The sequence below is a fragment of the Lolium rigidum genome, chromosome 4, assembly GCF_022539505.1.
Source record: "Lolium rigidum isolate FL_2022 chromosome 4, APGP_CSIRO_Lrig_0.1, whole genome shotgun sequence".
Taxonomy (NCBI): Eukaryota; Viridiplantae; Streptophyta; class Magnoliopsida; order Poales; family Poaceae; genus Lolium; species Lolium rigidum.
This window is the reverse complement of record NC_061511.1, coordinates 81739394-81753909: the sequence shown is the minus strand read 5'-3', so window position 1 is coordinate 81753909 and position 14516 is coordinate 81739394.

Sequence of the window (14516 nt, the reverse complement as noted above, 5' to 3'; positions counted from 1 at the left end):
CAATGCTGTTTCTGCGCAGCGATCCCAAATATAACATCAACTTTGACATAGAAACTTTACTTGGCACAAAAACATGATAAGGAGAGGTTGCTACAGTAGTAAACAGCTTCCAAGACTCAACAAAACAAAAAATTGCTGTAGTAAAAACATGGGTTGTCTCCCATAAGCGCTTTTCTTTAACGCCTTTCAGCTAGGCGCAGAAAGTGCAAATCAAGTAACATCAAGAGTAGAAGCATCAACATCATAGCTTGTTCTAATAATAGAATCAAAAGGCAACTTCATTATATTTCTAGGGAAGTGTTCCATACCTTTCTTGAGAGGAAATTGATATTTAATATTACCTTCCCTCATATCAATAACAACACCAACAGTTCGAAGAAAAGGTCTTCCCAATACAATAGGACAAGATGCATTACATTCGATATCCAAGACAACAAAATCAACGGGGAAAAGGTTATTGTTAACCGTAATATGCACATTATCAATCCGCCCCAAAGGTTTCTTTTTAACATTATCGGCAAGATTAACATCCAAATAACAATTCTTCAATGGTGGCAAGTCAACCATATCATAAATCTTTTTAGGCATAACAGAAATACTTGCACCAAGATCACATAAAGCATTACATTCAAAGTCATTGAATTTCATTTTAATGATGGGCTCCCAACCATCTTCTAACTTTCTAGGAATAGAAGTTTCAAGTTTTAGTTTCTCTTCTCTAGCTTTTATGAGAGCATTTGTAATATGTTTTGTAAAGGCTAAATTTATAGCACTAGCATTAGGACTTTTAGCAAGTTTTTGTAAGAACTTTATAACTTCAGAGATGTGGCAATCATCAAAATCTAAATCATTATGAGCTACAGCAATGGGATCATTGTTCCCAAGGTTGGAAAAAATTTCAGCAGTTTTATCACAAGCGGTTTCAACGAGTTTTAGCAATTTCAGGCAATTTTGTACGCTTTGCACTAGGAGTAGAAACATTGCCAACACCAATTATTTTACCATTGATAGTAGGAGGTGCAGCAACATGTGAATCATTATCATTACTAATGGTGGTAATAGTCCAAACTTTAGCTACATTATTCTCTTTAGCTAGTTTTTCATTTTCTTCTCTATCCCACCTAGCACGCAATTCAGCCATTAATCTTATATTCTCATTAATTCTAACTTGGATGGCATTTGCTGTAGTAGTAATCTTATTATCAATATCATTATTAGGCATAACTTTCAATTTTAAAAGATTAAAATCAGAGGCAAGCCTATCAACTCTAGAAGCAATAATATCAATTTTATCAAGCTTTTCCTCAACAGATTTGTTAAAAGCAGTTTGTGTACTAATAAATTCTTTAAGCATAGCTTCAAGACCAGAGGGTACATTCCTATTATTGTTGTAAGAATTCCCATAAGAATTACCATAACCATTACCATTAGCAGAAGGATATGGCCTATAGTTATTACCAGAGTTGTTCCTATAAGCATTGTTGTTGAAATTATTATTTTTAATGAAATTCACATCAACATTTTCTTCTTGAGCAACCAATGAAGCTAAAGGAACATTATTTGGATCAACATTAGATCTACCATTCACAAGCATAGACATAATCACATCAATCTTATCATTCAAGGAAGAGGTTTCTTCAACAGAATTTACCTTCTTACCTTGTGGAGCTCTTTCCGTGTGCCACTCAGAGTAATTTATCATCATATCATCAAGAAGTTTTGTAGCCGCCCCCAATGTGGTGGACATAAAGGTACCTCCAGCAGCTGAATCCAATAAATTCCGCGAAGAAAAATTTAGTCCTGCATAGAAGGTTTGGATGATCATCCAAGTAGTCAGTCCATGGGTTGGGCAATTCTTTACCAAAGTTTTCATTCTCTCCCATGCTTGAGCAACATGTTCAGTATCTAATTGCTTAAAATTCATTATGCTACTTCTCAAAGATATAATTTTAGCGGGAGGATAATATCTACCAATAAAAGCATCCTTGCATTTAGTCCATGAATCAATACTATTCTTAGGCAAAGATAGCAACCAATCTTTAGCTCTTCCTCTTAATGAGAAAGGAAACACTTTCAATTTAATAATATCACCATCTACATCTTTATACTTTTGCATTTCACAAAGTTCAACAAAATTATTGAGATGGGCAGCAGCATCATCGGAACTAACACCGGAAAATTGATCTCTCATAACCAAGTTCGATAAAGCGGGTTTAATTTCAAAGAATTCTGCTGTAGTAGCAGGTGGAGCAATAGGTGTGCATAGGAAATCATTATTATTTGCATTTGTGAAGTCACACAACTTAGTATTTTCAGGGGTATTCATTTTAGCAACAGTAAATAAAGCAAACTAGATAAAGAAAATGCAAGTAACTAATTTTTTTGTGTTTTTGATATAGTGAGCAAGACAGTAAATAAAGTAAAACTAGCAACTAATTTTTTTGTGTTTTGTTTAGGTGCAGCAAACAAAGTAGTAAATAAAATAAAGCAAGACAAAAACAAAGTAAAGAGATTGAGAAGTGGAGACTCCCCTTGCAGCGTGTCTTGATCTCCCCGGCAACGGCGCCAGAAAAAGAGCTTGATGGTGTGTAACTCACACGTTCGTTGGGAACCGCAAGAGGAAGGTATGATGCGCACAGTAGCAAGTTTTCCCTCAGAAAGAAACCAAGGTTTAATCGAACCAGTAGGAGCCAAGAAGCACGTTGAAGGTTGATGGTCGCGAAATGTGATGCGGCGCAACACCAGGGATTCCGGCGCCAACGTGGAACCTGCACAACACAACCCAAGTACTTTGTCCCAACGAAACAGTGAGGTTGTCAATCTCACCGGCTTGCTGTAACAAAGGATTAAGCGTATCGAGTGGAAGATGTTTGCAAAGAAAACAAGTAAACACAATTGCGATAGATTGTATGCTATGTAAAGAATAGGACCGGGGTCCACAGTTCACTAGAGGTGTCTCTCCCATAAGATAAAAGCATGTTGGGTGAACAAATTACAGTCGGGCAATTGACAAATAGAGAAAGGCATAACAATGCATATACATGATATGATAAATATAGTGAGATTTAATTGGGCATTACGACAAAGTACATAGACCGCCATCCAAGCTGCATCTATGCCTAAAAAGTCCACCTTCGAGGTTATCATCCGAACCCCATTCAGTATTAAGTTGCTAAGCAACGAGACAATTGCATTAAGTATGGTGCGTAATGTAATCGACAACTACATCCTTAGACATAGAATCAATGTTTTATCCCTAGTGGCAACAGCACATCACAACCTTAGAACTTTACGTCACTTGTCCCAGGTGTCAATGAAGGCATGAACCCACTATCGAGCATAAATACTCCCTCTTGGAGTTAAGAGTACAAACTTGGCCGGAGCCTCTACTAATAACGGAGAGCATGCAAGATCATAAACAACACATAAACAATAGATTGATAATCACCATAATCATAGTACTCTCTATCCATCGGATCCCGACAAACACAACATATAGAATTACATATAGATGATCTTGATCATGTTAGGCAGCTCACAAGATCCAACAATGAAGCACAACAAGGAGAAGACGACTATCTAGCTACTGCTATGGACCCATAGTCCAGGGGTGAACTACTCACTCATCACTCCGGAGGCGACCATGGCGGTGTAGAGTCCTCCGGGAGATGAATCCCCTCCCCGGCAGGGTGCCGGAGGCGATCTCCTGAATCCCCCGAGATGGGATTCGCGGCGGCGGCGTCTCTGGAAGGTTTTCCGTATCGTGGCTCTCGGTACTGGGGTTTTCGCGACGGAGGCTTTAAGTAGGCGGAAGGGCAACGTGGGGGCCACACGAGGGGCCCGGATGACGGGGTGGTGCGGCCGGGGGCCGGGCCGCGCCGCCACGTGGTCCGGCCACCTCGTGGCCCCACTTCGTTATCTCTTCGGTCTTCCGGAAGCTTCGTGCAAAAATAGGACCCCGGGCGAAGATTTCGTCCAATTCCGAGAATATTTCCTTACTAGGATTTCGAAACCAAAAACAGCGAGAAAACAACAAGCTGGCTCTTCGGCATCTTGTTAATAGGTTAGTTCCAGAAAATGCATAAATATGACATATAATGTGCATAAAACATGTAGGTATCATCAATAAAGTAGCATGGAACATAAGAAATTATCGATACGTTGGAGACGTATCACGGGCGTAAGCTGGGATCCCACTGCCAGCAAGTAGAGATAGTGTGGCCAGGCCTGCCACAGTAGGTGCAAGGAGGTGACGTCGAACCACGAGGCTGCTGGGGCTGACGCTGACCCTGGAATGGAGGAGTATGAAGTATCGGCTGTGCCGGAGGCCGCAACGAAGCCAACGGCATAGGAGGTCCACGAGCAGACGGCACAGGAGGGCCACGAGCAGCAAGAACGAGAGGGAACCTCAAGAAGACCAGCACCACGAAGACGAGTCTCCTCAGCACGAAGCTCAGCAAGTACCTCAGAGAGCGGAACACGACCACGGGCAAGCAGCTGGGCCCGACGCGGCTCAAACTCCTTACGGAGCCGCGACAAGAACTCAAAACGCGCTGAAACTCCGGATCCGCGCGCACGGTCGAACGGCGGGGACAGGTGGCACACACGGCTGTACGGAGAGAATCAAGGCGACGCCAAATAGCAGCACTCCGAGTGTAGAACTCATCAATAGTAGAATCACCCTGATGAAGGGCATGCTCCTGGCGGACCACAGACAGGTAGAGAGCATCCCCAGACGGCTGATAACGCTGACGAAGAAAAGCCCACTGAGCGGCGGCGGTGGGAAGACCCATAAACTCAGCGACATACCGAGGAAGAACACTCGGAGGTGAGAACAGCAGCAGCACGAGCATCCTCATCTATCCACCGAGTGTACTCGGTGAGATCCAGCCGGTAAGTCGCAACGGCGGTAGAGTGGTCCTGGACCTTCCGGTCATAATCAGCCGGAGCGGTGTCATCGGCACTCTTGGGCTGCATCCTTATCCGCCCGAGTAGCATCGGGGGCAAGGGCAACAGGTGGCGGTGCAACGAGCACCGTAGGAGCAACGGGCGCGGCGGACATGAGACCTCGCCAGAAAGAACGCCCCAAAGACGAAGACCGCGCATGTGGACGCGCATGAAGGCAGCGAAATCAGGGTAATTTGCGCCATCAAAGATCACCGGGCAGCGAGGAATCGCAACATAGCCCGAGGAAGACATTTTTTTTTGCTTTTTTTTTTCTCTTTTTTTTTTTTTTTTTGGAAGTCAACTCAAGAGGGAGATCGGTAGCCTGATCGGTAGCCTGGGAAGATTGCAGCCAGGGAGATCGGCAGCCTTACGCGGGCGGGCCTTGGAGATTGAAGCAGGAGAAGCAGCAGCGAAGCAGCACTGGCCTCACGCGGGCGATCTGGCCGGATCGAAGCACCAGACGGGCGATCTCACGCGGCGTCAGGGAGCGGAATCAGCCTGGCGTTTGCGGGAGACAAGGCGTCGCGGGGCAGAGTCTGGCGAGATCGAGCGGGCGGGGCGGGGCAGAGTCGGACAGGGGTTGAAGGAGAGCAGCGAGATCGAGCGGGCGGGGCGGGGCAGAGTCGGACGGGGGTTGAAGGAGAGCAGCCCAGGCGAAGGAGATCGAGCCGGCTGCCGGCCAGATCGAGAACGGAGGACGGACAGCGACGGAACAAGAAACGTCGGCCGGGAATTAGAGGATCAACTTTGCTCTGATACCATGTTAGGGCAATATACTTGTTGTATTACCAGGGGGCCAAAGGCCATAATATATAGTACATGTACAGGTGGACATATGCAGAAAGCCCCCTAACATATGGGGAAACTATAATATACAGATATATACATCTAACATTTTGTTCGTGCCGCGTTTGGAGGACGCCGCTCCCCAGTTGCGTCCCCAAACGCCGCTCCCCAGTTGCGTCCCCCAAACGCCGCCCCCAATTTTTTTTAAAGGGTTTTCAAAAATACAACAAACAATAAAACAACGAAACAAATGTAATAAATGGGGCTAGATCAAGGTGCCGCGACATTTGCTGATAATCCTTTGACCCTCCACTCAACGAGATCAGCTTGAAGTTGATCGTGAACATTGCTGTCACGGATCTCTGCGTGCATGGCGAGGAAATCAGCAAAATCTGCAAGCAAGTCATGATCAACCTCCGCAAGAGGGTCCTGACACTCATAGGGACCAACATGTATCCTGGCATTTCTTGCGGTCATCCTCGATGATCATGTTGTGCATGATCACACAAGCCTTGCGGTCATCCTCGATGATCATGTTGTGCATGATCTACGAAGTAGTCATTATACAACACATTGTACATCATGGTATGCCCCTCCATCCTCTGCCGGGGCTTCGACTTCTTTCTCCCCGGCTTTGATCCTCCTCCGCGGCGGGGCCTCTTCTGCTTCTCCGCCTCCACGTCAATCATGTCCTGGAGGGACGCGATGATCAGCAAATGCTCCCGGATGTCGTCGTCGAAGGCTTTCTCGTCCTCTAGCAGTCAGACAAGCATCTCGTCATTGCTATCCATGTCTGAAGCAAAATCCATGGTTAAAATTGCGCCGCGGCAGACGAGGCAACGAACAGCAGCCAATCGCGCCTACCTGGCAAGTTGTCGAACACCTTGTGTGCGCGGAGGCGGGGCGGATTTGACGCTGCATTCTGGGACGCGCTGGCGAAGCGGCGGTGGCAAAACGGCCGACGAGAGTGCCAGCCGCGACGACGGTGCCGACTCTCAGAAGAGATCAGCCGTCGAAACGTCCGGAAAATCCAGCGGCGGCGGAGGGGTGTGATGCGCGTAAATGTACACGTCCGTTGGGAACCCCAAGAGGAAGGTATGATGCGCACAGTGGCAAGTTTTCCCTCAGAAAGAAACCAAGGTTTAATCGAACCAGGAGGAGCCAAGAAGCACGTTGAAGGTTGATGGTGGCGAAATGTGATGCGGCGCAACAACAGGGATTCCGGCTCCAACGTGGAATCTGCACAACAAAACCAAAGTACTTTGCCCCAACGAAACAGTGAGGTTGTCAATCTCACCGGCTTGCTGTAACAAAGGATTAAGCGTATCGAGTGGAAGATGATTGTTTGCAAGAAAACGAGTAAAGAACAATTGCGATAGATTGTATGCTATGTAAAGAATAGGACCGGGGTCCACGAGTTCACTAGAGGTGTCTCTCCCATAAGATAAAAGCATGTTGGGTGAATAAATTACAGTCGGGCAATTGACAAATAGAGAAGGGCATAACAATGCATGTACATGATATGATAAATATAGTGAGATTTAATTGGGCATTACGACAAAGTACATAGACCGCCATCCAACTGCATCTATGCCTAAAAAGTCCACCTTCGAGGTTATCGTCCGAACCCCATTCGGTATTAAGTTGCAAAGCAACGGACAATTGCATTAAGTATGGTGCGTAATGTAATCGACAACTACATCCTTAGACATAGAATCAATGTTTTATCCCTAGTGGCAACAACACATCACAACCTTAGAACTTTCATCACTTTGTCCCAGGTGTCAATGAAGCCATGAACCCACTATCGAGCATAAATACTCCCTCTTGGAGTTAAGAGTAAAAACTTGGCCGAGCCTCTACTAATAACGGAGAGCATGCAAGATCATAAACAACACATAAACAATAGATTGATAATCACCATAACATAGTATTCTCTATCCATCGGATCCCGACAAACACAACATATAGAATTACATATAGATGATCTTGATCATGTTAGGCAGCTCACAAGATCCAACAATGAAGCACAATTAGGAGAAGACGACCATCTAGCTACTGCTATGGACCCATAGTCCAGGGGTGAACTACTCACTCATCACTCCGGAGGCGATCATGGCGATGAAGAGTCCTCCGGGAGATGAATCCCCTCTCCGGCAGGGTGCCGGAGGCGATCTCCTCGAATCCCCCGAGATGGGATTCGCGGCGGCGGCGTCTGCGGAAGGTTTTCCGTATCGTGGCTCTCGGTGCTGGGGGTTTCGCGACGGAGGCTTTAAGTAGGCGAAAGGGTAGGTCGGGGGGCTGACGAGGGGCCCACACCATAGGGCGGCGCGGGCCCCCTGCGGCCGCGCGGCCCTATGGTGGCGGCACCTCGTCGCCCCACTTCGTTATCTCTTCGGTCTTCGGAAGCTCCGTGCAAAAATAGGACCACAGGCGGTGATTTCGTCCAATTCCGAGAATATTTCGTTACTAGGATTTACGAAACCAAAAACGAGACATGACAAGCGGCTCTTCGGCATCTTGTTAATAGGTTAGTTCCAGAAAATGCGTAAATACGGCATATAATGTGCATAAAACATGTAGGTATCATCAATAAAGTAGCATGGAACATAAGAAATTATCGATATGTTGGAGACGTATCAGGGTGGGAGGTGCAGGAGGGAAGGCGCGGCGAGAAATACAAGGCGCAAACCAACGGTTATAAAAATAGTCGCCGACAGGTGGGAGCCCGCCTCGCTTTTCGTTGTGTCCGGCGTGCCTGGAGCATCCCCTGTGGGGCGGGGACAAGCTCGGGGCGCTGGACACCGTATTGGTATGCGTCGGACAAAAAGAGACTTTGAAGGACGCGGCTGGAGATGCTCTAAGGCTTTGAGCTCTCTCCCCCGACAGACTAGCTTGTGTGGTAGGTGGATGGGTGTGTGTGTTGGTGGGGGGGGGGACTGTATACCGACCAGTGCGGTGCCGTACGTGCACCGCACAACCCCGCACGCCTGAGGTGGCTTGCTGGGCCGCGGCCCAAGAGCATCAGGTAAATGATTTTCTTTTTCTTTTTGTTTCTTTGTTTTTGTTTTTTTTTGTACAATACGAACAATTTTTAAAATTGGAAAAAATTGAAAATCTTAATACTTTCCAATTTAATATTTTTTCGAATCGGTTTTCAAAAATTTGAAAATTTTAGAAAATGATTTTTTGAACATTTTTAAAATTTAAAATAATTCAAAAATGTGAATGACTTTAAATTTGAACAAATTTTCACATTTGAATTTTTTTATGTTTGAACAATTTTCAAATTTGAAGAAATTACAAATCTTAACAATTTTTTTTAAAATCAAACGTTTTAAAATTTGAACAATTTTTAAATTTGAAGTTTTTTCGAATTTGAAAAAAGAAACAAAAACCAGAAAAAGAAACAATAAAAAAGAAAATGAATAAATAGTAAACGAAAATAAAAAGAAACAACGCAAATGGGCCGGGCCCTATACCTAACCACGGTGTGCGGTGCTTGGTAAGCACCAACCTGATTGGTGTACAGGACGACGTTTCCAGCCAACTAGCATAACTAATCACCATGAGTACACATGAGATTTGCATCCGGACACCCATACTCTGATACCAATTGTAACAATTGTTAGATCCGTAGCGCAAGCATCTCAGCCCAACCAAAGACCAACATAGACTTACATTAATTTATTACGGTTAAAAAAATTCAGGAGTAACAACGCCGAACTCCTCTGCCTCGTTCTGCCTCCCTTGAGAGTCGTCTCTAACTTTTCGGCGCCGCCCCTGTCCTTCTCTCTTTCCGGCGGCGAGGCCGGCCGGCGAGAGGATGGATTAGGTGGCTGGCTCTCTCTGTACATACTAGCTTCAGATCTAGTTGTAGTCTTGGCTTTTCTGGTTGTTTGTTGTGTCGTGGTGGATGCCCGCCTTTTGTCTTCCTCCATGGCTGGGCTCTGGCGACCTCCCTTGACGCTGGAGCCAGGCCAATCTTTCTCTGCTTCTAGAATCCATGGTGGATTCCTAGCAGGGAAGGAGATGACCAAGGTTGTTTCAATAAAGGAGGAGTGCGTCTGCGCTGCTGGCTCTTTCTTCTTCCTCTTTGCCTGCCGAGGTGGTGCGGTAATGGAAGTAGTTGGAGTTGCGGCTGGACGTGTTTGGTCGTCGTTGCGTTCTAGGAGATATCGGGTGCTGGCTGGTTTGGAGCGGGTGATGAGGAAGAAGGGAATGAGAAGCTTCGCCGACATCCGATGGAGTTGGCCGGAGCTGAGCTCGGAGGCCGCTGGGGATTTACCCCGACCGACGATCAATAGCGGAATAGATTCCGTCGGTTGCGGCGGATGGATCTTGCGGTTTGCAAAGAAGCTTGTCTTCGATGGCGTCTCCTCCAAGCTCTTCATGTGGGCTGGCCGTCTTCTCCATCTCCGGTACGGGAGTGCGAGCAGAGGTCAACGACGGAGTAGTGCTCAAGGACCTGGAAGGACTTTTCTTAGGTTTTTTGTTTTTCCAGGGTGCTTTGTGCAATTTGTCCAACCTAGCTATCTCTGGATGTCTATGGAGTGCGGACGTGTGAGTTGTACGTGGCTGTTGTATGCTTAACTTAATATATGTGGCTTACTCGCAAAAAAAAAAAGGCTTTGAACTCTCTACCCCAAAAGACTAGCCTCTTAATGGAAATAACCTCAGTTTGATAAGTCGCTTCCGATCTCCTCCCACAACCGATGTGGGACTACACCCAACACCGGGAAACCCTAGCCGCCTCCTGTGTCGCCTCTCGCGAAAATGTAGTTAAGCATGGGCAAGACCACTATTGATAAGTGTCCAAACTACCACAGTGAAGTTGAAGTGGTCTAGTCGGTGTGTTCCTCCGTTATTTTTCGCACGGCGAAGTGGTCTAAATTCTATAGATCACCGTCGCGCCATCAGCAAGGCTGCTACGAGCCAAAGTGTTCGTCACGAAGACATGAACTACAGCTGTCTGTGAAAGCATTACGTGCGGTCGCAGGCTGCAGCTAAAGAGAATTGATGAATTGAACGCTTCGTACGATGACGCCTACGACGCATGAGACGGGGAGAGCCATCGGAGCAGACGCGTTTACGTTGTTCCCCGCTGAGCGACCCGACGGTCCGACCATCGCTCGCATACGATAAGTTACGAGAATTGTCAGATACCCCAGTTATCGAGTCTTCCCTTGTGAGTTCTGACCCGTTTGTTCTGATCCGCATTCAGGGTTTCGGCGATTGACCCGGCCGCCGTCGGGCCGGGAACGGTGGTAGTCGGGGAAATTAAGGAGAGATCTTCCTTGGCCACAAATTAATCAAACCCAAGGAAAGACGGTTCACCTGTTCCTGACCGTGTGGGCGTACTGCAAAGAAATGGCGCACTATGACAAGTATTATTATGGTTAATGGCGAGTCCTCAGCTCCGTCCCATGGCTATCTATCTCTGTCTTCTCACCACTTCCGTTGTCTTGGTGAGCAAGGAGCAATCTAAGGCTCAGTTCTTTTGGTGGCTTCTCCGAGAAGCTGCTCCTCCGCCTTCAGTGAAGCCACTTTAAAATTTAGGAAGGCTTCGAAATAATCTAACCTAGACTAGTCCGAAAGCCTCCCTAAATTTTGTGTGCGTCTTCTCCAGGAAGCTGGGGGAGGGCAGCTTCTCGGAGAAGCCGTCAAAAGAACTGAGCCTAAGAGAGAGCTTGAGTGAGAGGTAAAAATGCTAAGGCAAGCTCTTTTTGCCCCGTTTCAAAAAAAAAAAGCATGGAATAGTGTAAGCAAGCTACTCACCTGACAAGGAAGTTAACAGAATATCGCAAGTTTATCTAAATTTAAATGTATCTAGACACTTTTAAATTTAGACAGATTTTCAACATACTTTCATGGACGGAGGAAGTATATGGAGTGATATGTACAGCTCATCGCTTGATTGTGTGGCTCCATCAAAGGCAGTAAATGTAAATCAGGAGAGAAGTTTTCTAAATATCTAGGGGCTTTCATGTAAGGTAATAACGGGTAAAGGAGACATATGTGATAGCACACACGTTGCTATAAAATGGAGAAAACAGAGGATGACTTTCGGAAAATATTCTTTAGATTTAATTCATCTCAAATTTCTCTATACCAGCTGACAAAAATATTAGAAATATCTTTGAGTGCAAATTGACGGCACACTATTGCAGATTTGGTGTGCCAAAATTCAGACCACACATCCTAGAAAAAAAAATGCTATCTGTATGATTAGTTGGCATTGCATGAAAATGTATGTTGCTCGAAAATTCACTTTAGAGCTCCGGACTACATGGTTTTCAAAATTTTGAAACAACATTTCAGAGTTTCAAATAATTCTAGAAAAATAACTTAGATGTAGGTGATGATATAATATATCAAAATATGAAATATGGACCTAAAATACCTTATATTCTAGCCTTAACAAAAATGACAAAATAATTTGGAGGGTTGAAAACTTGCAGTATTCACTACTTTAGATGCCGGATTTTATCTTTTTGTGTATCCCAAAATATCGGATATTCCGAGTTGAGATTTTTTTCATTAGTATAATACATTATTTTATGTATCTAGAATTCCTTGTTGATTTTTTAAAAACTTTAAACCAATGATTTTAAATTCTTCGAAAATGTCTCTATGTGTCTGTAGAGCCAAACGTCCACACTCGTTACTAGCTACTACTCCATCCTTCCTAAAAAAGGTGTCTCAATTTTTCTAGATATGAATTTATCTACACTCTAAAATGTAGTCTAGGTACATCCATGTCTATACAAAATTGAGTCACCTATTTAGAACCGAGGGAGGAAGTATCGTATGTTACTCGCATTAGTCTAAATACTAAACACGTGGCGACCAGACAGTTGTCCGAAAAAATATTAGTGACAGCTCTAAGTCGCACGCAGCTACCGTGCTGCTTGGTGAATGACGTCCACGCCCTACCCACGCAGCCACGCTAGCTTTTCTTAGACAGAAGACCACGCTAGCTTAATTAGCTAAACAAATCATGACCTGGACCTGGGTGTTTGTACATGGACTAAACTAATTCGCTCGCGTGGCGGCTTCTCATTCTCGGGGTGCCAGGCTAACCATAGGCATCAGAAAATTAGCAGCGGTCGTGATCGCGAGGTGACGCATCCGATTGGCTAGACATGCAAGATGACACGTACAAATCGCGTACAAACCAATTTGTATGTACGTGTTAGTCTCTCACGTGAGGTGTAAAACAAGAACAGCTCACGGCGTACGTCATCGATCTGGTCCTTGTACGGTGGTACAGAGGAATTTCTGCCATCTTGCTTGTGCAAGTCAAATTGCAGAAACAGCCCTGAATAAAATCTATATCGTCTGATGGAAATACCCAACATGGTAACATGAGGTGCGCTAACTTGTTGAATGCTGAATTGCAAGTTAGGCACCTTCCCTAACACTTACCTTGGGCTGCCGGTGAATGATAAACGACTTTCGCTCAAGGACTGGGAGTTCTTAATGGGAGGGGTGGGTCATAGGGTTAACCCTTGGCTGGGCAAGCTTCTATTGGCGGCGGTATGCCTGAAACTCACTAATGCCTGCTTGTCCAGCATTCCTTCCTTCGCCATGTGGTCAAGTCTAGAAGCAAGTTCTTCTGAGAAGGGGTGTGGGACAAAAGGAAGTATCATATGGTCAAGTGGGTTACGTGTGCAAACCTAGGGACGTGGGAGGTCTGTGCTTTATCAACACTAAGCTCATGAATTTGGCTCTCCTTCTAAACTTGGTTTAGATGCTTAGCCAAAATGAACAAGGTCTCTAGACGGATCTCGTTCGCGCCAAGTACCTCGGGGATGGGGAAATTTTCACTACCACATTGCGGAAAGGGGGTCCCAAGTTTGGAACAACATTCAAAGGGTAAAGCATCTTTCAAGTTGGGTGCTAAGCATAAAGTGAATAGGGGGCGCGATACTAAGTTCCGGACTGACACGTGGTTCGCTAGGGGCCAGATGTGTGACTAGTATCCGAGGATCTTCCGGATTTGCGATATGTCGGACTGCACGGTGGATGAGGCATGGCACGAGTCTGGGTGGATGTTCCGGTTCAGGAGGACCTTCAGGGACTGCGGAGGTGATCGACGGGGATAACCTCTACCGGGAGCTCGACCCGGTGCATCTCAATGGCGCGATGGACATTGTGACTTGGGCGTTGGAGGCATCGGGGTGCTTCTCGACTAGCTTGGTGTATCATAAAATTTGTGATGGGTGGACATCCATACATTTCAAGGAGGTATGGAGTGCGACAATACCCACGAAGATTAAGATATTCTTGTGCCAAATATAGATGATAAGTTGCCATCAAGTGATCTGGAAGAGACATGGCCCGTCTAATGGAGAGTGCACCCTGTGGGGGGGAGTTGAGAGGACTCAAATACATCTTCTTACATTGCGCTCTCGCCAATTTTTTTTTTTTGAGAAACACAGTACAACCGCAGGCGCTCATATACACGCGCATACACTCATCCCTATGAACGCACACACGCACACCCTACCCCTATGAGCACCTCCGGAAGACTGAGCTGGCGGATCGAATCTTGAAATTGACGAAGTCACCACAGGCGCCTCGCTGTCGACGGGAACGTCGCCTCCCACTGAAAGAATATTCCGCCTTTATGAGACACGCAGATGTCAAACCTGGGGTTTGAACTCTGGTGGGTTGGGGGTACAACCACCCTCCTAACCACCCAACCTCAGGTTTGTGACCATGTGTTAGGGAACTTCTAGATTGTGACTGAAATCTGGCATGGGCCGGCGACCTCACAG